The 23624-nt window shown below is 42.2% G+C and overlaps 1 long non-coding RNA gene across 12 annotated transcripts in view; it reads left to right on the top strand.

Annotated features, from left to right (window-relative positions):
• The window catches only part of LOC106979463 (uncharacterized), a 256270-nt gene that overhangs the window by 44196 nt on the left and 188450 nt on the right, over nucleotides 1-23624 (top strand). For all 12 annotated transcript variants that reach the window (XR_008299299.1, XR_008299300.1, XR_003422416.2 and 9 more), the window contains one exon: nucleotides 661-748. This is a non-coding gene — a long non-coding RNA (uncharacterized LOC106979463). The remainder of the gene's footprint in view (nucleotides 1-660; nucleotides 749-23624) is intronic.

Genomic DNA, 23624 nt, shown 5'->3' with positions numbered 1-23624 from the left:
TTGCATTTTAGATGTGAGATCCTTGAGAGTCTGAGAGGTGGTTTTTTTTTTTTTTTTTCTTTTTGAGAAAGAGAAAGTGAGAGACAGAGGTAGAGGGAGAGAATCCCAAGGAGGCTCCATGGCCAGTGCGGAGCCCAATGTGTGCCTCGATCCTGTGACCCTAAGATCATCACCTGAACTGAAATCAAGAGTTGGCCACTCAACCAACTGAACCACCCAGGTGTCTTGAGAGCAGAGGAAGTGTCTTATCTACCCTTGTGTCTTTAGTAAGAGACGTACAATTTTATTCATGGTAAGAAATCCACATTTGGTAAATGAATGAAAGACAGCAGTGGTGGCTATGGAGGATAGATGGGTCTGAGGGAGACCACTAAGGAGGCCAGGTGGGGGCGCTGAGCGTGTGAGCAAGGGGAGCATTGGGGCTTGGGAGGAGGTGACCACATTTGAGACTTGTAAAATTAGACCTTTAGGTGACTGGCTGTGGTGGGGGCACTGATGAATGAAGACAAAGCAAAGATGGCTTTATGATTTCTAGCTAGGGTGATGGCAAAGCTATTAAAAATTGAAAGAAACAAGGGGGAAGAACCAATATGCTAACATCTAGGACACCACCACAGTATGAAGTGCTCAGTGGGCATAAATGAATTTTTCTTCTCTCAGAATTTTGCCTGAAAACAAGGCTGTCATCGTTAATGCTGCTGATCAACTCTTCTGAGTCTTTGAGGGGACCCAGAGTTTCAGTTTCAAGGTAGGATTAAAGAAATCACGTTGCAATGATCACCTGTATTATTTTAGGTCATGTGTATGATGGGACATCTCTGGAAGGGGCAAGTATAAGCATATGTGTTTAACTATTGAACTATGAACATTACGAATACACAACTGAATGGAATGTCCGGAGATTTCCCTTATACCCTCTACTTCCCCACCCCGTCCCCCCTGCCACAACCTCTCCCACTGTCAACATCAGCCACCAGAGTAGCACATTTGTTATAACTCGTGAATCTAAAATTACTCTAAAATATAAAATCTGTTAGTTAAAAAAAACTCGATACAAGTGTATACTAGTATACATTGTGATTATATGCATATACAACTGTGTACAGCTATCTGCAGTGGAGACAAACAGGACCATCTAGGGTGGGATCCTGCCTCTGGAATCTCTAAGTTGTGTGGCAATGAGCCAACTCTCAGACTCACTGTCCACAGGACTGAGGGCTCTCAAGTTTTCGAAGGAAGCTGAGGCATATTAGAGAATCCCCCTAAACAGTAGGCACTTAAGATGAAAACTGTTTGGTGTGCATATCTAAAGTATTTATTCTGGGTTGCCTGGGTGACTCAGTGGGTTAAGCGTCTGACTTCGGTTCAGGTTATGATCTTGCGCTTCCTGAGTTAGAGCCCCACATTGGGCTCTGTGCTGATGGCTCAGAGCCTGGAGCTTGCTTCGGATTCTGTGTCTCCCTCTCTTTCTGCGCCCCCCCTGCTTTGCTCTGTTTCTGTCTCTCTCTCTCTCTCTCTCTTTCTCTCTCAGAAAAAAAATGTTTATTTCCCCACATGCCGCCACTTTTATACACCTCTCCTAAAATGGCGGAGAACAAGGGGTGGGCACTGTGCTGGACATCTCCACAGCACATTCCATTCGTCTGGCGACAACACACATTGCTCCAACAGGGGGCTGGCAGGGCAGGCCGCTGGCCCTGCTGACTCCACCCCCTGTTCCACCTGCATTGAATGATGCTGGTTGGTGTCCATCCTGAGCCCTTTACAGAACTGCTATGTTGTCTTATTCCAGCTCCTGAAGAAATAACAAGTGCTTTCTGTAGATGAAAAGACAAATTGGCCTGTGGCCGACAGCTCTGAAGTCCACTGCAGCGAGCAGAGCAAAATTTACTGTTTCATCTCACAATGCATGTGTTTTAGCTCTTTCTACCACCAGATTTAACAAAACTCTAACGTTAAATTTAAAGTAGCACAAGGATTTTATGAAGATCCTGTATAATAAGTTCCACCCCACATTGCCCCATTCCCAGAATCTAAGAGACTGGTATTTACTTTTCTAACTATTTCCGGGGGGGGAGGATTTTTTAGATCTTTTTCTCCCCAGGCCTCCCAAATAATGGTGGTGTATTTTCTCTCTAATGGCATGGACAGAGGCCCTCTTCTGCTGACTTTATTGATCAGGTTTGAGTTAATGGTAGTGGTTTGTTTGAAGTAGGTTTCTGTATGTGTGTGTTTGAGGGAAAATACATGCAAAGAGGCAGGTAGAGTAGTCCTTTGGGTTCTTGCTGTGACCAAGAGGTTTTTATCTTTTAAAAAAAATTCTTTTTTCTTTGAGAATAAAAAATTATGCTTAACAATCTTAGTTGGCTTCGTAGTGGGTCCAATTATTGGGGGATAAAAAAATCTCATCAATGGCATTTTCAGGTATAGTATGACTACATTTATATACTTAGAAGGACCAGTTGTATATAAAAACACTCATTTTGATGAAAACTGTAAATGCTTATTAAAGCACTTTGACTTCCTTCTTTTCTGGCAACTGCTACCTAAAAATATCTCTGAATACTATGTTAAGGGAAAATGTTTTGAAAAAAGTGGAAAGTTATATGAGAAGGTGCATAATCCCAAATCTCATAGAAATAAAACAGAGGCAAAATATGTAAATAAGATTGTGTGTGTGTGTGTGTGTGTGTGTAAATTATATATGCCATATATTTTCTACCATCCACTCTGCAATAGAGAATATTAATCTTATATACTCAGGAACACAATTAGTAATGATGGATTTTTAAAGAGCCCTAGACATCTTGATAAGGTCAACCAAGAATGGGAACCTGTAGATAAACTTCATCTTTATACAAAATAAAGGAGAGATTTCGAGAAGCTCGGGGAGGGTCTACTAGCTCTTTCTGTACCCTGTGGTTTTATGTGGTTCTTATAAAACTAGCTCAGGCAGAAGACAGCGGTGACAGGGTTATAGAACCTGGGGCTGAATCAGGACGAGGCTTCAGACCCTGAAGTGCATGATCAGGAGCTCAGCACCCAGTACAACAAGGAGGAAAGTGCTAGCCACACCATGTCTTTTCTTTCTCCAACTTCTGAACATTGAAACACATTTGGTTTTTATGTGTTTTTCTTGGAGGAATGGTTGGGATGCCTGACGTGGTCAGGGACAGAGGAAAGTGGTTAAGAAAGCATTTGCTACAAAGCGATGGGAGAAAAATTGAATTGCTCTGTGCATGGCTGGTTGAGTTCTTCCAGCTGTATCTATGATAAAGAGAATACACAATTGGGGATTTTCCTCCTGGACAATTACTATTACACAGACTACCAGTGGGATCCAAAGCATTGCCACTTGTGGATGGCTTGAAAGAGAAGCATTATTAAGAGTCATTTGTAATAGGATTTTACTTCTGGTTATAAAAAATTTGATAACCAAATTCACAATACAAATGATTAAAAAGGCCTAAAGAGTGTTAATGGCAGAATTTGGTAAATGATGTATTCATGAATACCAGATCTTTCTAATTCATGTGCCTCGCTTGGGCAATATTGAATATGTAAACTATGATCCATCTGGACTCAAATAGGCCTTATTAAGACAGCATTTTGGAAAGGGAGGTTTCCCCCTGCTCACTACTGCTTTGAAGTTTTTGTTTGTCTGTTTTTTAGATTTTTAAAAAAAATTTAAGTAATCTCTACACCCAATGTGGGGCTTGAAACCACAACTCTGAGATCAAGAGTCACACGTTTCACTGACTGAGCCAGTCAGGCACCCCTGACTTGAAGTTTTACTGTAATCAATCCTAAAATATACTCAACAAAATTTCTTAGATGAACCAATCTCAAGTGCAACTCAACGTTTGCTAGTTTGTTTTCAGGGAAGCTACGGAGTGTGCTGATCCAGAAGGGGTGTGAAAGGAGGGGTTTGTGTTGGTGAATGCTGCTTCTGTCATCAGCTGGTTTTGGAAAAGTATAAAAGGCTGTGGTTTCATTTCAGAAGTCACTAAACATCGAGCGCACATTGGTTGTTGAGGAGGAAGTTTGTGGCAGGATATTATGAGGTGACAGATGTGCTGACGTTGAGGTCAGGGAAGGCGATGCTTCCCAGACACACATGACCAGTGGCTGCACTGTGCCGAGGAGTGGGAATATCAAGGCTTCACCCTCAAGTGGTGTTAGGGCCAATGCAGAAAGCATGAATGGCACTAAGTCTCTGGGGGCTACATGGAGTCTACCTGGCCACCAGGTAACAAGATCTGAATTTTGAGCTGCCCAAAGCCAGTGGTTTTTCTCAAATGTGGACATATCTGCCTATATCTTAGTTTTGGGACAAGATGTTTTACTCCCTTTGACAAGAAGTTCTTTGATTTGAAGTTAAGGATAACTAAAACAAAATATGGCCTGGATTCTGTTTCATCCCCTATTAGTCTGACCCCACCTGGTGTACTGTCATCCAGTTCTGGCACCCGCCACCCAGAATTAGTGCAGACTCCATGAGTTGAGGGCTCGATCCTCCATAAGGGTGCTCCCACTTCAGACACCAGGCACACTTTGGGGTTCCCAGGCCACCCGCACTATTGACCAACTGGTTACAAATTTGGGAGGTTCCCACAGCCCCCTCAGGCTTGATAATTTGCCCAAAGCACTATAATTAAGGACTACACATTTATTATAAAAGGATACAGAACAAGACCAGCCAAATGAGGAGACATGTGGTGCAAGGTCTAGAGGGTCCTGAATGCAGTTTCCCTGCCTTCTCTGGGAGAATCAGAAGCTGTCACCCTCCTGGCCCAGCCATGTGCTCATCAGCCAGGAAGCCCTCCTGAGCTTCAGTGTACAGCTTTTATTGGGATTTTATTACATAGGTGTGATTGATTAAATCATTGACCAAGTGATTGAATGTGATCTGCAGCCCTCCTCCTCACCCTGGAGGTAGGGCTGTTATTCAAAGTCCCAACCTTCTAATGAGGTGGTTGGTCTTTCTAGTGACTAACCTTCATCCTGAAGCTATCCACAAGCTGCCCCCGCCCCACCCCCCCAGCTCGTCATCTTATTAGCATAAACTCAGGTGTGATCCAGGGGCTCATGACTAACAAGTACACTTCTATTACTTGGGAAATTCCCAGGATTGTAGAAGCTCTGTGTCAGGAACCTGGGACAAAGACCAGACAAACTCTGTTATAGCATGACAAGACAGGTGATATGGGCATGTTTCTGTGTAATGAACTATAAATGATATACAGAGGGTTCCGATAGGTCTTCTAAACTGTAGCCAGCACACAGAGAAAAGTCCATATGATGACCCAGCAAGAAGAGGGCCATCTGCAAGCCAAGGAGAGAGGTGTCAGGGAAAACCAGACCTTCTAATACCCTGATCTTGGACTTCCAGCCTCTGGAACTGTGAGAAATACAATTTCTGTTATTTAAGGACCCAGTCTGTGATATTTTGTTATGGCAGCCTTAGCAGACTAATACAGTGCCTTTGCTTATGCACTTCCTCAGAGTTTGCTTTTCTAGAGTCTTTGCCAGTTGTATTCCTGAGGAGACTCTAAGATGTTCTACAAGATGCCTCCTGCTAATTTGTCAGCGTGGGGATGGTTTCTGACTCTTTGTAGGTGTGAGGACTCTGCCCATGCTGCTATTCTGCATTGACCCTTCTGTGCTCAATTCTATCCTTTTTTTTTTTTTTTAACGGCTGTGCTATCTGAGGCTATTTCTTACCTGCATTTTGTGAGACTTCTTGTTCATCCCATTAAATCTGTCCTGTCTGGAGCCGCCCCGGGGCTGCTTTCATTAAATGGTCTTATGTCAACTGTCAGGTGGATTAGTCTTGTCAAGTATAATCATTCTGTTGGGAAGCTAAAGGAAACAGATGCAGAGGAATTAGGTAAATTCTACCTGAGCACATATAGCTAGTTGGTAAAATAAGTGAAATTTGAATATCAAGCTCTTACCTCATGTTTAACTCTGCTTTCCACTCTACCCGTGAACTGTCTCACATTTGTGAGTTAAATGAACAGAAACATTTTGTTGACAGTCTTCCCACCTCTCTCAAAATGTGTGGAACCAAAGCAAACTACTTGTCCTGTTAGTGTCACCTCATTAGATTCTGGGAACTGCAAGAAACAGAAGAAGAACTTAATAGCAATAAGCTCGATTTTTCTTAATGTTCCCCTTTAGAGGTTCTGAGCAAAGACAGCAAAGGATCCAGATCACCCAAAAGTGCCAATTAAGGGAACTTGACTGCATATCCAGATAACAAAACTGCTACCAATTATCCAGAGGTTTCTCTTCAGTGTCCACTTTGTAAAAAGTGGCTGGTGAATTCATCCATACCAGGCGCTGATGTTTATACCTTCTATTTTAAAAATGAGTGAGAAAGAAGACCTCAGTTTTCCCTTCTGAGAAAAGAGAGTGTTCTAAAAACATCTTATTTTAAATTACTTGCTTATGGACACCCAAAAGATTCCATAAAAGATGGGATGTGGATATAATTTAAGGGAGATGTAGTTCCAAGTTGTATGAGATTAAAAAATAAGGATGCACAGAAAGCCTCCAGCTCTTCCAGTCAATCTGATGGATGCTTGAGTTCTTCCCTTGATTATCTTGTTCTTTAGCCAGCAGTCCTCATGTTGAAACGAATAGAATGGAGATGATTAACTCAGAAATAGGCAGGTCATCTGACAAAGAGGAGGAATAACCATCTGCCAAGAGGACCTGTCCTACTAAACCTTCTGCATCTCCTCTAAGGTTTAAAGACATTTGTGTCTTTCTCATGAAGCCTCTCCAGAGTCTTCAGACTCAAGCCTTCATGCCGGAGATACCTGCTTCCTTTGTTCATATTCACACAAATCCACAGGTACTGTGTTTCATGATTTAGAAGAGTTTTTCCCTTTTTAACAAGGATCCAATCAAAATAAGATCAGCAACAGCAGCAGTTTTAGAATTAATCATTTTGTTTGTTTTGTTTTTAAAGCCCAAGTTAATAGCCCCTTCAAAATAGATCTCAAAACAGAATGGACCAATTGTACTCAAAATTCTGGTGCACAGCCCTGCACATCACAAGGCGCTGTCTTCCCTTGCCATATTTCTAAATAGTTATAGATGGTGTTCTCAGTTTGTGCGTGTCATTAATAGAGGAAGATGGAAAAGCAGCTTAGCTCCTTGTCCCTTTCTTCTGTTGGCTCCTATACCGGGGGTCTTCTTTTTGCCCCTCCAGACCTATCCATTCCCAACCAGGGAGGCTGGTCCATACGGATGTCATCAACATGCTCTGATGCCTTCTGGCTCTGGGTGGGTTTGGCTAAAGGAAGCCATCATCAGGAGACAGAGATGATGGGTGCAAAAGAGGTGGAGGTGTATTCCAGAGGCTTGCTTCCTTCTAGTTCAAGAGGGATGGCTGCATCCTGCTTCCAATGAGTGGCCCTTTCCCTGTAGCTGTGCTCTGAGGGTACTCAGAATCTCCCTTTCCTGAGACCCTTCAGGCCTAGAAGGTGGTAACCAAGGTAGGAAGTTTCCATTGTTGGTTTCATAAGCCCTGCCTAAGCCTCTGTAAATAGTCCCTTTATCAAAATCTCAACTAGCCTGGTTTGCATGAGCCATCTGTTTCTAGATGGGTCTGATACCATTCTTTGTGTTCCTCTCTCTCTCTTTTTGCTGTCTCTCATTCACCTTTGACCCTTTCCTCTTCCCTAATTTCCTCCCTCTGACTACCATTCTTAATTTCTATGTATATCTCTTTTCCCTGATCTTCATTTTCTCTTTTTCTCTCTGACACTTATATTCATGCTTTTCATTACAGTAATACTGCATTATTTACCTTATTTCGGGGGGTGGAGATGAGTTTCACTTAATGAAAATCTTAAATAGTTTTGAAAAATGTAAAAGCAAGCTGTTCTTGCTACCGGGTATGTAAAATGGTATAACCACTTTGAGAAGCAGTCTGGCAGTTTCCTGAAAAGTAAAACACTCATTTATAATATGATCTAGCCATTCCATTGATAATTATTTGCCACCCTCACACCAAATTGAAAGCATACAAAGGATTTTACATGAGTATCCATAGCATTTTTACTTATAATAGCCAAAAATGGAAACAACTCAAATATCTGCCAGTAGGTGAGTGTATAACAAATTGTAGGATATCTATGCAATGGAATACTACTTAGCAGCCAAAGGGAATGAACCATTGAGATATACACAACACGGATGAGTCTTGAAGTAACTAGGTTGAGGGGCGCCTGGGTGGCTCAGTCGGTTGAGCGTCCAGCTTTGGCTCAGGTCATGATCGTGGGTTCGAGTGCCGCATTAGGCTCTGTGCTGACAGTTCAGAGCCTGGAGCCTGCTTTGGATTCTGTGTCTTCTTCTCTGTCTGCCCCTCCCCACTTGCGCTCTGTGTGTGTGTGTGTGTGTGTGTGTGTGTGTGTCTCTCTCTCAAAAATAAATAAACATTTTAAAAAAATTTTAGAAATAACTAGGTGGAGTGAAAGAAACCAGACAAAAAAGGTGCATCCTGTAGGATTTAATCTATATAAAATGAACTAAGTGACAGAAAACAGATTGGTGGTTGCCTGAAGGTGGCAGGGGGCTGAGAGAGGCCAGGAGAGAGGGATTATAGAGGTGCATGGGTTAACTTTTGGAAGTAATGAATATGTTCACCAACTTGTTATGATGGTTTCACAAATGTATACATGTCAAAACTTATCAAATTGTGCACTTTAAATATGTGCGGTTATACCTCAATAAAGCTGTTAAAAATAACACACAGTGATGGGCTTAAAGATGGTCTATTATTAACCAATTACCATAGATGTAGTGGTTTAAAATAGTATAAATTTACTCTCTGATAGTTCTGGTGGTTTCAGATAGTTGGTTCCTTTTGGAGGTTTTCAGAGGAGAATCCATTTCCTTGTGTTTTTCAGCTTCTAATGGTCATCTGTGTCTCTTGACTTGTGGCCCCTTCCTCCACCATCAAAGGGCATCACTCCAATCTCTGCTATCATCATCACATCACCTTCTCCTCTGTAGTAAGAGCTCCCTCTGCCTCCCTCTTATAAGTACACTTGTGATCACATTTAGGGCCCATCCCGATAACTCAGGATAATCTCCCTTTCTCAAGATCCTTTAAAAAATTTTTTTAAGTTTATTTATTCATTGAGAGAGAAAGAGAGAGAGAGAGAGAGAGAGAGAGAGAACGTGAACAGTGGGGAGAGAGAAAATACCAAGCAGGCTCTGCACTGTCAGCACAGAGTCCAGTGTGGGGCTGGAACTCACAAACTGTGAGATCATGACCTGAGCAAAAATCAAGAGTCAGATGCTTAACAGACTGAGCCACCCAGGTGCCCAAGATCTTTTTTTAAAAAATTTATTTATTTACTTATTTTGTGTGAGAGAGAGTGCATGTGCACGTACATGAGTGGAAAAGGGGTGGAGAGAGAGGGAGAGAGATAATCCCAAGCAGGCTCCACACTGTCAGTACAGAGCACAGAGCCCCATGTGGGGCTCAATCTCATGAACTATGAGATCATGACCTAAGCTGGAATCAAGAGTTGGATGCTTAACCAACTGAGCCACCCAGGCGCTTCCTCATCTCAAGATTCTTAATCACAACTGCAATGTGATCTTTGCCATATAAGGAAACATTTACAGGTTCTGGGGATTAGGACATCCATATCTTTGGGGACCATTACTAAGCCTGCCTCAGATGGTGTACTGTTTGCTCTGCAAAAATTCATGTTGCTTAGTGTCTGGGAATAGCTTCTCTCTTTCTGTTTTGCACTGAAGTATTTATAAGTAGCCCTGGCTCTTGAAGAGGATAATTTCCAGGTTGGATACTCCCTGAAAATCTCACTGGGCAGGAATCACTAACTGTGTTACTTCTGTGCACAATACTAGGCATCCCCAGTGTAGCAGCCTAAACCTCTCAAACCCATTCTTGCGTGGGCCATGCATTGTTGCAGAGAGGGGCTCGGATGGCTAGGGGAAGGATGATCCTTTAGACAAATGTTGCCATTCTGCCCAAAGCTATTCCCTATTTTACAGGCTCCTATCTGCCCTTTGGTAACTCGTCTCTAATCATACCCCCTCTTTAACATACTATCTTTTCCAGTCTGACTGGTGAGGTGCTAGGAAAATGCTCACCACCTCACTCTCTGTAGGAAGCAGACATCAGGGCCCATTTGTAGAGATGCTTCTAGAGAAGCTGCTGAGATGGAGCTGTCATTCCTAAAAAAGGATGGACCCTTGGGCTTTGCTGACCCTCAACCCTAGCCCAGAGGAGTGGAGAGGCTGTGGATAGGGTTTGGTGTGCTAGGGAATGAGGTCAGGAAGAGACTTTGCCTTTTAAGAAGCCCCTCCCCCGCCCTGCCTCCCCCACCTCCCACGGGGCAGCGGATGGAATCAGAGAGATGCTGTTGCTTGCTGCTCACAGCCTCTGGAGTGGCTGCCTCAGATCTGCACTCTGGCCTACACCCACAGGAGGCCCAAATCTACTCAATCAAAAAATATCTCCAAACTGGGAGTTCTCCAATGTACGATTGCCTCCAAAAGGCAGACAAATGGCAAGACTTGAATCTAGACTAGGAAGTTTGTGGTTGAAACTTGGGTGCCTCTAGCAATGCCTTTGGGGCCCAGAGGATGGTTCTCAGGCTGTAAAATGAGAGGGGTAGCTTCCATCTACAAAATACTCTCCTAAAGCAGGGGAGATGGTCCTGTTTGTTCCTTTTGCTGCCCTAACATGCTGGATTTCCTCCATGCAGCATGTAGCCTGGGGATTCTGGTGGTCTCTCCTATGCAAAGGGTCAGGTAAGGGAGATGAAAATGTTATCCTAGTGTGGACACAGCTGAAGTTCCTTCCCTTGCCTGAAGGGGTCAGCAAAGGCCCAGGAAGGGTAGAGACATCTTGACTCCCAGGAGAGACCATTCCTAATAGGCCATCAGGTCCAGGAGACAGTCCCTACTGAGCTGCTGTGTTATTAGTTTTTCTGCTTACACATAGACAGATCCTCCCACAGTGTTCCCCTAACTGCCTGGAGATAATGGGGCAGGCCTTGGATGTTGGAGAATGGGAGTCTGTGTGGGATACGGGAAAGGCGGTGGGCCCAAGGCCCCTGACTGAGGAGAGCCACGTCGGTGTAGAATCCCCCAGCTCTGCCCTCTTGGATACTTCCCCTGGGATGTCCATGTCCTAGCCAGAGCCTGTAATCAAGCCATCAAAGCTAATAGGATGATTTCCGCATAAAATGAAATTGTGGATGAAGAATGGGGATGCAGGAAACAGATTAATGGTTCTAATGCTTTTTCCTCAACTTTCACTACTCAATAAAGTACAGTCATCTGACTCCTTGTTTGTGTGCTAGGAAATGATGACTTCTCTGAGAGGCTCTTAGCAATGATTGTTTTGTTCCTTGTTGTCTGTGTCTATTTGAGTGGGGACAGGCAGAAGAGACCTTGACAGAGATGGGCAGCTCATCACAGTCTGACCCTTTGATGAGCATCTGGCTTCTTTTCCAGTCTCACTGGTTGCCATATTTTCAATTGTCAATAATGTTTCTGTTGTTTAATTACAAAAGTATGACAAGAATACACAGTTATTATTAAAAAAAAAAAAACAGAGGAAAGAACAAAAACCTAGTTTACTTGACTCCTCCAGTCTACCCCTTCCTAAGAAGGGAGAATCTATTATTGTTGGTTTGGGAAATATCCTTCTCTGTATATGTGGTGGTTTGAAAATATGTCCACAATATTTGATCCTACTTCCTTCAAATGGTGGAGCCTAATTCCCCTCACCTTAAGTGGAGGATGTACTTAGTGACTTGCTTTTAAAGCATGAAATATGGTGGAAATGATGGTTTGTGATGTCTGAGATTAGGACTTGAGTGTTATTAGGTCTTTCTCTTTGTCACTCTCTTGGACCACCTGCTCTGGGGCAAGCCAGCTGTTCTGTTGTGAGGACACTCCAGTGGACCTAATGAGAGGCCCGTGTGGTGGGGAACTGAGGCCTCCTGCCAATGGCCATATGATTGAGCCATTAAGAAATGACTCTAATAGATTCTACCACCTCTGAGGGTACAGGCTCTCTGATGTCAGGCACTGTGCTCCTCAGGGTTTCCCTCTCTTGGAAATAAGAGCACATATTCCCCAGGTGTGCTTTTCTATTGATAAAGAGTCCCTAAGGGTTTATATAATAGGCATATCTACTTCCAGAGCTCGGGTTATGTGGTGGTTTCTGATACTTGCTGCTAGTACTATCCTCCAGGAGGAGAGGATTTATTACTTCAGTTGCTGGGAGTGCTACTGGCAGAAAACCCTCAACAGTCAAACCCTTCAGGATTTCTTTAGCTGAAGGAGACAGCATGCCCAAGGTCTTGACCCCTTCTCACAGCCCACATCTGATGATTGATGAATGAGTGGTATGGAGCCCAGCCCTCTCTCCCCAGCTCAGGAGAGCTCTGCAGGGTATACCATCTTCAGATTCCCCTGCAGGATTGCCTGAGGCATTCCGCTAAGACTGCATTGCAGCTAGACTCCATCCTCTGCCCACTCTGCCTCCCCACTCATCCCTTTAACAGGTATTGGTACTGGAAGGACTTGCTAATAAACCTCCTGCATGTTAGTCTCAATCTTAGAGTCTGCTTCCTGGGAAACCCAAGCAGGGATGGAATATTCTAAGAAAGCAGATGAGGATGAGGTGAGGTTTTAGAGTTGGATGACTGGCACCCAGCTGGTGTCACGTGTGGTAGACAGAGCACTGATAGAAGGTGGCAGTGCAATCGTCCTCTGGTTATGAACTGTGATCGTGTGCTGGTGGAAGGGAATGCGTCAGCTGTTGCAAGCCATTTGACACACATAGGGAAAATAGCAACTATATTGATGCTCTGGAGAAGGATACAAAAGCTGAGGGTAATCAGTCAGTTGTTATTAAAAGCTAAGTGTCAGACCTGGAGGACCTCTTTGGAGGCACGTAAAGAGGCTCTTATCTCCTGCAGTGAGAGGGCAGAGAAAGCTGAGAATCAGGCTTGGAGCTTAACCACAAGAGTAGAGGAGCTCCAAAGACGGTTTGACTCCCAACTGAGGAAAGTCTGCTATGCCAAGGACAGACCTTTGATGGGAAAGAATGGGACTCTCTACATGAGATAGGCTGTCAGAGGTGATAGCCCAGAATTATGAATCCTCATTTTTCCCTGGGAACCAATGGGTAGAAGCAGGAGTGGCCCTTTTTGCCATCACTCTTGGTGACCAACTTGGGGACAATCTCTTTCCCACTCCTACACCTCTGGCTTCTGTGAATATAAAGCATTCCCAAGGAGGAAATTCTTCGATTTGGGAAAAGGCAAACATTCTATTGAACTGTAAGTTATGGCTGCCATCTGCAAACTTTGGGCTACTTGTGACAAGGAACAGCAGGCAAATAGAGGATTCACCATCCTGACAGGACTAACTGATCCTGATCATTAGGCAAGACAGAGCTACTGTTACACAGTGGGAGTGGGAAGGATCACATTGAGAGGCAATGGGAAATCTCTTCAAATACAAACCTTACTCTATTTGTTACAGAAATTTACCTTATATATACATTCTTTTATATGTTAGAATTATTTATATTGCAAGACTCAGAACAAAACAGAATAACTAATACTAATTAATAGGGAGTTAGTTAAGTAGATTATATCTACTCTTATTATGGATCATATGCATCTATTAACAGAATGAAGTAGATCTCTGTGTGTTCATCTCCCAAGACATATTTAGTAAGTGCAAAAAGTAATGTGCAGAGTAGTCTACATAAATCTTTTGATATAAAGAAAAAAATATAAATATGCATGCTGATATAGGCACACACAGTATTTTTCCGAGTGATACATAAACGTTTTTTAAAAGTAGTGGTTGCCTTTAGGGAGTGAAATTGGCGGGTTAAAAAAATTTTTTTTATATCTTTCTGTAATATTTGACTTATCTAACCATATCCATGTATTTTATTGCTTTCACTTATACATAATAGCAAATGTCTGAGAAGTGGTAGGCCATTAAAATTTTATTCTTTCCAATTTTTGTCTTACAAATTATTGCATGCTACTTAACATCCAGAAATCAGGAAAAGAAGTGGAGAGTAGGTTAATATTTTCTCCCCGCTTTTGGGCTTCAAATCATTTGTGAATTACATTGTAGGACTTCAGAAAAAGCAGCCTAGTGAAGAATCCATTTACGTGTCATTGCCCGGAAACTCCTTAATCCCTTACCTCACCACCTCCGCATTCCCAGTAAGAGGAGCCACTTCTTACTGGGTTATGTATAGTTATGTGTGTGTGTGTGTCCTGGAATATACCTGGCCAAAGGAGTAGCATATAACAATGGGCACAGTCTTCCCATATTACCACTCAGAGCAGCCCTGAGCCTCAGGAATAAGCCTGATTTCGGGCTGTCAGAATCACCATGACTTCCTCCTTGTTTTCTTTCTTTCTTCTTTCTTTCTTTCTTTCTTTCTTTCTTTCTTTCTTTCTTTCTTTCTTTCTTTTTTTAATTTTTTTATTCTTTATTTATTTTTCAGACAGAGAGACAGAGTGTGAGTGGGGGAGGAACAGAGAGAGAGAGGGAGACACAGAATCCAAAGCAGGATCCAAGCTCTGAGCAGTCAGCACAGAGCCCGGCGTGGGGCTGGAACCTGTGAACTGCGAGATCATGCCCTGAGCCGAAGTTGAACGCTTAACCGCTTAACCGACTGAGCTCCCCAGTGGCTCCTCCTCCTTGTTTTCCACTCTGGATTCTCTCTCATGGTCTCAATAGTGGTCCTGCCAGCTGGTCTCAGTCAGGGATACTCCACCTGCTCAGGCATGCTGTAGTGACTTTGGCTGTCAGAGGGACTCTGGTTCTCTCCTCTTAGGAGCTCTGTTTCCATGTAAATGTATGAGAGCAAAGAGAGTTATGTTTGGGTTTGTTTGGATTCTGGGTAGCGTTCAGGAACCATATGTCATATTCCATTTGGTACATCTGGGGAGGGCTGATGCAACTCCATTTGTCTATAGAGTCTGAACCCAAGCCCCCATTCAGTTTAATACCCTTCTACTGCTATGCAAATAACTCACAAAGGGATGGATCGCTCCACTGTCAAATCTTGTTACGTTCCTGGTAACCGGGATTGGTTCCTCACAAAATTACCAGGTTTGGGCAGTGCCTTTGGGTTCTGTCTCTCTTACTCTCCCTGGAAAATTCCTGTCTTCTCAGAAAGTGCCAATTTTTCAGGAGCACAGGGTATTAATGATGCTACATCTCCAGCATTTTGGTTCAGACACAGAAAACACAAGAGGACTGTGTAAGGGGCTGGGGAAAGGAAGAGCATTTTCTTCCTTCTAACCCAGAACTTCATGACTCTGCAGTTGACCATGGTACCCCTGGTCCTATTGTGGGTCTGGGCTATTCTCTTTCTGCCTTGGGATTAGTATGGCCAGTGACTCCTCTTCAGATTTGATTTGAAGGTACTAAGGGTGTGCCTCTAACTCATGTTCTCTCAGTTGTCCATATTAACTTAACAGGATTGGCAACTCTATGATGGTCAAATGATCCCACACTGCCTTAAGCTTAGAAAGTATATATGCTATTGGTAAACAGTGAAAAAAACCAGGCAGGTGTCCAGGGGCATCAGAGTGTACCTGAGAATCTGTTTATAGCTCCAATGCCTACAGGGCATGAAGTCACAGGATAGTTAGGATGGAGCTGGGAGGATCAGGGAAAGTTCTAAACAGGTGGGATAAAGAAATCTACTTAATTTATGCCTCGGATGACCTCTGGAAATAGCCTCCTAGCTACAGTGTTCTGGTGGATAGCTGTCTATTGTAGTAGCACAACATTTGAGTCTCTGAATTTGCTTCTCCCCTAAAGCTGTTCTTTCTCCTGCAGTTGGTGGCAGGTGGTGCTGCCATATCTCAGTGAGGGCCATTAAGGAGTCCATAACCCTATAAACAGGAGGAGAAGCCATGACCATCCCAGTGACAATGACCATGGAGGCTCATGGCAATGGCCATGCAGAGGTGCCTGCCCTCTAAGACCTGCCTTGGGAATCTAATTCCTTCCTTTTTCTGGGCTTCAAGGAGTCTATTTATTCTTGAAGTCACTACCACTGGCGGGGGAAAGTGGCTGCCTGACCCTCCCTGCTCTACACTTGTCCATGGTAAAAGGGCAGGCCAGGCTGTGCTGGGTAATCAACAATCCCCAAATCTTAGTGACTTAACTCAATAAGAATTGATTGCCTGTGTCAGTGCAGGCTCTGTGGCACTCCCAGGCAGCTTTTCTTCAAATACCAACTCAAGGACTCTGGCTGCTTCCATCTTGCAACTTAATCATTTCAGAATCCTTCACTTCCAACCACACTAATAGGAGGGAGAAGATGAGCCAAGGTTTTTGTAGGAAATTTTAGAGGTCAGGCACAGGCAGAAATTGTTATAGCTTCAACAGAATTGCTCCGAAGGCTGGAGCTCTATCCTTTGTACCTTTGCAGGAGGAGAAATGGGATTGGTGAGTGCAGATCCAGTCTTTGTCGTGTTCACATAGGGCTTTACCCCCCATGGTTACTGTAACTGCTTCCAGTTTTTCAGGCACTCATGCAGCTCTCTCTCTCTCTCTCTCTCCCCATCACAGTCTACCAGCTTTCTTGATGTTTTCAAACCTTGATGGTACTGGTTTACTAGTGGCACATAAACAATTGAGATCTGAGGTCTCAACATGGCCACCACATAGTTGTTGTTCCATAATATTTAATTGAATTAATGGAGAAGGCTAAGGATGTTTGGATTTAGGTGTCTCCACATCAGATTTGAAGAAAAGCCAGTCTCAGGGGTCAGACTGAGCTAAAGGCAAGAAGAGACTTTCAGTTCTGCCTGTGCCCAGAGATGCCACCAGAAATCCTTATCCTTTGGAATCTGGCTGTGGTACAGTGAGTCCACAGAACATGAAGAACTGTGGTCAACTATAGAAGCATGGAGTTCTGGCTTAAAGGTGGCAACTTTTTCCCTTGCCAGCCTTGCACATGGGCCTGGTGATGATTCCCTGTGTTTGAGCCAACCCAGGGTTAATTACAGCAGTCCTCAGCCCCCTGTTTGATTCTGTTTGTCTCTGTGTGTGTTGACCTGGCCTTGCTTCTCTGGATCAACCAAACAGATCCTTGCTGATCATCGTCACTGCAGAGAGAGGGTGGGTATCTGAGGCCTGAGGTAGCCTGAGCCTGGCCAGGCTGGGGTCCAAGCATAAATCTGACCCCAATAGGTGCTGAGTTATAAACCATTTAGTGGCTGCCTGAATTATCAACACATCTGATATTCCTGCTCCTGCTTCCTGCTATTCCTGTGCTTCCTGCTTCTTTACCATTATTGTCAATAAGGAGCTTTACCAATAAATGTAAAACCCTGGGACTTGATGAGTTCCTGTTTACCTCTCCTTGGTGTGGCCTTTGCTTCTGTGTACTATTCACTCACCTCCTCCTGTCTGCTGCTAATGGTTGTAGTCTGGGGAAGGGTGTCTCTCATTATTCCTGGAATATTTGTTAGTGTGATGAACTGAGCAGTTTCTTGTCTTTTGTTGGCGGAGGGTGTCTCACTATTTATTTATTGACAAATATTCCACATCTGTGATCCTCTCCAGTCAGAATGAGAGCTGTTGGCCTTGGGTAGTTGGAGAATGAAGTCATCTGACGCATTCATCCTGTGAATGGCCCCACAGATAGCATAGGGTTTAATCTGGCTTTGGAACCTGCCCATCAGCTTGTCAACCTTGGCCTAATTCATCAGGATGGACACATGGCCCTTCGTGCCGATGATGTGGTTGCTGGCTGACCATTTCTGCTGAATGTACAGGTCCACAAATTCACCAGTGTTGTTATGGGTGCTGAGGCCACATCTAGTGCCACCACAACTGGGGCACTTTCTTGATGATTCATTTTTTCAGCTCTGTGACCTGAGACCACATTGTACCAAAACCAGCTTCTGAGAAGAATAAGACAATAGAGCTAAATGCTTTAATCCTCTGTCACAAACATCCTCTTCTCTGCACTGAAGCTCCAGCTGACTCAAGTGCTTCACATGTTTCAAACCACTCCACTACCTTGGGATTTAGGGTTTTCTGCTGTTTAACTAGAATGAATGTTACTGCATGCAGTTGCAGGGGCCTGTTCCCATGACTCTTAGTCCTATGCAACTGCTTGCTTCATCAAGAGGAGGTGAATTTATGTGTCTCATGGAAAATTTTCTCAGTTCTTCTGGATGCATCTTTCTTCCTGAGTTAGCACAACCTTTGAGCATGTCAACCATGCTGAAGTTGGCCTTCTGGGCTCCCTGCAGAAAAAATCTGGGGAAAGGTCCTAGCTCTGCCTTTGTTTCATGTCCATGGAAATAGCATGCACCTCCCACTCCTGATTTAGGACATGGTGTCTGCATTCTGGCCCCCTACCTCTACCTGACTCATTCTCCTCCACCTGACTTCCATCCGGATCTCTCTCATCTACATGTTCTCAGCATTCACATTAGTAGGAGGGCTAATGAAAGGAGTCAGGGGAACTAGTAGATCCATCATGTGAGAGGAGGTATGGAAAAAACTTTTTAAAACTGTCACAGGGGATGTAAAATCTTAGATTAGCCACATTCAAGTAAAGAATATGAAAAGCATGGGAATCGTTTTTAAAAATTGGGTTTAAAAATTATAAAAGATATATATATCCAGTTTTAAAAATGAAATAGCCCATGGGGCACCTGGGTGTCATAGTCAGTTAAGCGTCAGATTCTTGATCTCAGCTCAGGTCCTGATCTCAGTGTCATGAGTTCAGGCCCTGTGTTGGGCTCCACGCTGGGAATGGAGCCTACTTAAAAAAAAAAATTTTTTTTTAAATAAAAAATGAAATAATCCAGAAAAATATCAAATGAAAAGTAAAATCTCGGGGCACCTGGGTGTCTCAGTTGGTTAAGGGTCGGACTTTGGCTCAGGCCATGCTCTCATGAGTTTGAGCCCACATCAGGCTCTGTGCGGACAGCTCAGAACTTGGAGCCTGCTTTGGATTCTGTCTCCCTCTCTCTCTGCCCCTCCCCTGCTCACGCTCTGTCTCTTTCTCCTTCAAAAATAGACATTAAAAAAAAATTTTTTTTAAAAGAAAGAAAAATAAAATCTCTAGCCCCCTTATGTTTTCAGTTCTTCCAGAGGCTAGAGATTAGAAAAAACAAGAAAGCTGGATCACTACTTCATTTTTTTGTAGCAAAATTAATTACGCCTAAGTCAAGTTGGCATAAAAATGAAACTATAAAAGTACTAGAGGAAAACATAAGAAAAAACATATTTTGAAAAATATTCTTAATGTGTGACACTTTCCTAAGCATGACTCAATAACTGAAGCCATAAAAGGAACGGTTGATACATTTGACCATATCATATTTCATATTTATCTATTTTTGCCTTCTACTTTTTCTATTATAATTTCAAATAGAAGTGATAATATCAGGTATCTATCTTATTCTGACTTCAAATGGAAAGCTTTCAAATGGCTTCATTATCTGTGTGTTGTTTTTCTTTTTTTTTTTTTGTAGGTACTATTTATGAGGTTAAGGAAGTTTTATTCTTAGTTTGCTATTTGTCATGAATAAATGTTGAATTCTAGCAAATGATTTTTCTACATTAATTTTTATAGTGTGATTTTTCTCCTTGAATCATATGGTGAATTATATTGGTTGGTTTTTTTAAAAAAAGATTTTATTTTTTTAGAGCAGTTTTAGGTTTACAATGAGGTTGAGAGGAAGAATCAGAGATTTTGTATATAGCTTCTGACCCCACACTTGCATGGCCTCTCCAATTATCAGCCTCACTTATCATAATGTTACTTTTTTTTTTCATCCAAAGATGAACCTACCTTGACACATTCTAAGCACCCAAAGTCCGTGGTTTACCTTAGAGTTAACTCTTGGTGTTGTACATTTAACGGATTTGGACAAAAATATGATATGTATCCATCATTATAATGTCATATAGAGTATTTTCATTGCCCTAAAAATTCTCTGTGCTCTGCCTGTTCATATCTCTCCCAACCCTTAAGCCCTGACAACTACTGATCTTTTTATTATCTCCATAGTTTTGCCTTTTCCAGAATGTCCTATTTAAAAAAAAATTTTTTTCTTACTGTTTATTTAATTTTGAGGGAGATAGAGAGACAGAGCATGAATGGGGGAGGGGCAGAGAGAGAGGGAGACAGAACCCAAAGTAGGCTCCAGGCTCTGAGCTATCAGCATGGAACCTGATGTGGGGCTCAAACTCACAAACTGTGAGATCATGACCTGAGCCGAAGTCCAACGCTTAACCGACTGAGCCACCCAGGCGCCCCCAGAATGTCCTATTATTGGAATTATACAGTATGTAGCCTTTTCAAATTGGCTTCTTTCCTTTAGTAATATTCCTCTAAGGATCCTTCCTGCCTTTTTATAAATTGATAGCTCATTTCTTTTTAACACTGGCTAATATTCCATTGTCTGGATATGCCACTGTTTATTTATCCATTCACCTACAGAAGAACATCTTGGTTGCTTCCAAGTTTTGGCAATAATAAATAAACTGCTTTAAACACCTATGGTCAAGTTTTTGTGTGGACATAACTTTTCAGCTCCTCTGGGTAAATATCAAGGAGTACAGTTGCTGGATCATATCGTAAGAGTATGTTTAGTTTTGCAAGCGACTGCCAAACTGTCTTCCAAAGTGGCTGTTCCATTTTGCGGTCTTCCAGCAATGAGAGTTCCTGTTATCCCATATCCTTCCAGCATTTGCTATTGTCAGTGTTCCAGATTTTGGCCATTTTAAAAGGTGTATAGTGGTGTCTCATTGTTTTAATTTGCATTTCCCTGATGATACACGATGTGGAGCATCTTTTCATTTGCTTATTTGCCTTCTGTATATCTTCTTTGGTGAGGGGTCTGTTAAGATCTTTGGTCCATTTTGTTTTTTTTTCTTTTTTAGATTTTTCAACTTTATTTTTTTTAATGTTTTTTAAAAATTTAATATAAATTAAAAAAAAATTACATACCAGTTAGTTAACATATAGTGCAATAATGATTTCAGGGGTAGATTCCTTAATGCCCCTTACCCATTTAGCCCCTCCCCCCTCCCACAACCCCTCCAGTAACCCTCTGTTCTCCATACTTAAGAGTCTCTTATGTTTTGTCCCCCTCCCTGTTTTTACATTACTTTTGCTTCCCTTCCCTTGTGTTCATCTGTTCTGTGTCTTAAAAGTCCTCATATGAGTGAAGTCATGTGATATTTGTCTTTCTCTGACTAATTTCACTTAGCATAATAACCTCTAGTTCCATCCATGTAGTTGCAAATGGCAAGATTTCATTCTTTTTGATTGCCGAGTAATACTCCATTGTGTGTGTGTGTGTGTGTGTGTGTGTGTGTGTGTGTGTGTGTATATATATATATATATACCACATCTTCTTTATCCATTCATCCATCAGTGGACATTTGGGCTCTTTCCATACTTTGGCTATTGTTGATAGTGCTGCTATAAATATGGGGGTGCATGTGTATCTTGGAAATAGCATACCTGTATCTCGTGGATAAATACCTAGTAGTACAATTGCTGGGTTGTAGGGTAGTTCTATTTTTAATTTTTTGAGGAACCTCCATACTGTTTTCCAGAGTGGCTGCACCAGTTTGCATTCCCACCAGCAGTCCAAAAGAGATCCTTTCTCTGCATCCTCGCCAACATCTATTGTTGCCTGAGTTGTTAATGTTAGCCATTCTGACAGGTGTGAGGTGGTATCTCACTGTGGTTTTGATTTGTATTTCCCTGATGATGAGTGATGTTGAGCATTTTTTCATGTGTCGGTTGGCCATCTGGATGCCTTCTTTGGAGAAGTGTCTATTCATGTCTTTTGCCCATTTCTTCACTGGATTATTTGTTTTTTGGGTGTTGAGTTTGATAAGTTCTTTATAGATTTTGGATAGTAACCCTTTGTCTGATATGTTGTTTGCAAATATCTTCTCCTATTCTGTTGGTTGCCTTTTAGTTTTGCTGATTGTTTCCTTTGCTGTGCAGAAGCTTTTTATTTTGATCAGGTCCCAATAGTTCATTTTTGCTTTTGTTTCCCTTGCCTCTGGAGACGTGTTGAGTAAGAAGTTGCTGCGGCCAAGATCAAAGAGGTTTTTGCCTGCTTTCTCCTCGAGGATTTTGATGCTTCCTATCTTACATTTAGGTCTTTCATCCATTTTGAGTTTATTTTTGTGTCTGGTGTAAGAAAGTGGTCCAGGTTCATTTTTCTGCATGTCGCTGTCCAGTTTTCCCAGCACCACTTGCTGGAGAGACTGTCTTTATTCCATTGGATATTCTTTCCTACTTTGTCAAAGATTAGTTGCCCATATGTTTGTGGGTCCATTTCTGGGTTCTCTATTCTGTTCCATTGATCTGAATGTCTGTTTTTGTGCCAGTACCATACTGTCTTGATAATTATAGCTTTGTAATACAGCTTGAACTCTGGGGTTGTGATGCCTCTTGCTTTGGTTTTCTTTTTCAAGATTGCTTTGGCTATTTGGGGTCTTTTCTGGTTCCATACAAATTTTAGGATTGCTTGTTCTAGCTTTGTGAAGAATGCTGGTGTTAATTTGATAGGGATTGTATTGAATATATAGATTGCTTTGGATAGTATTGACATTTTAACAATATTTGTCCTTTTTATCCAGGAGCCTGGAATATTTTTCCATTTTTTTGTGTGTCTTCTTCAATTTCTTTCATAAGCTTTCTATAGTTTTCAGTGTATAGATTTTTCACCTCTTTGGTTAGATTTATTCCTGGGTACTTTATGGTTTTTGGTGCAATTGTAAATAGGATGGATTCCTTGATTTCTCTTTCTGTTGTTTCATTGTTGGTGTACAGGAAGGCAACCAATTTTTTTGTGCATTGATTTTATATCCTGCAACTTTGCTGAATTCATGAATCAGTTCAAACAGTTTTTTGGTAGAATATTTTGGGTTTTCCATATACAGTATCCTGTCATCTGCAAAGTGTGAAAGTTTGACCTCCTCCTGGCCGATTTGGATGCCTTTTATTTCTTTGTGTTGTCTGATTGCAGAGGTTAAGACTTCCAATACTATGTTGAATAACAGTGGTGACAGTGGACATCCCTGTCTTGTTCCTGACCTTAGGGGGAAACCTCTCAGCTTTTCCCCATTGAGGATGATATTAGCATTGGGTCTTTCATATATGGCTTTTATGATCTTGGGGTATGATCCTTCTATCCCTACTTTCTTGAAGGTTTTTAAAGAAAGGATGTTGTATTTTGTCAAATGCTTTCTCTGCATCTATTGAGAGGATCATGTGGTTCTTGTCCTTTCTTTTATTGATGTGATGAATCACATTGATTGTTTTGCAGATATTGAACCAGCCCTGCATCCCAGGTATAAATCCCACTTGGTCATGGTGAATAATTTTTTTAATGTATTGTTGGTGCCGGTTGGCTAATATCTTATTGAGGATTTTTGCATCCATGTTCATCAGGGAAATTTCTCCTTTTTAGTGTGGTCTTTGTCTGGTTTTGAAATCAAGGTAATGCTGCCTTCATAGAAAGAGTTTGGAAGTTTTCCTTCCATTTCTATTTTTGGAATAGCTTCAA

The sequence above is a fragment of the Acinonyx jubatus genome, chromosome B3 (assembly GCF_027475565.1).
Source record: "Acinonyx jubatus isolate Ajub_Pintada_27869175 chromosome B3, VMU_Ajub_asm_v1.0, whole genome shotgun sequence".
NCBI lineage: Eukaryota > Metazoa > Chordata > Mammalia > Carnivora > Felidae > Acinonyx > Acinonyx jubatus.
This window is presented reverse-complemented; position numbering and strand designations above follow the sequence as displayed.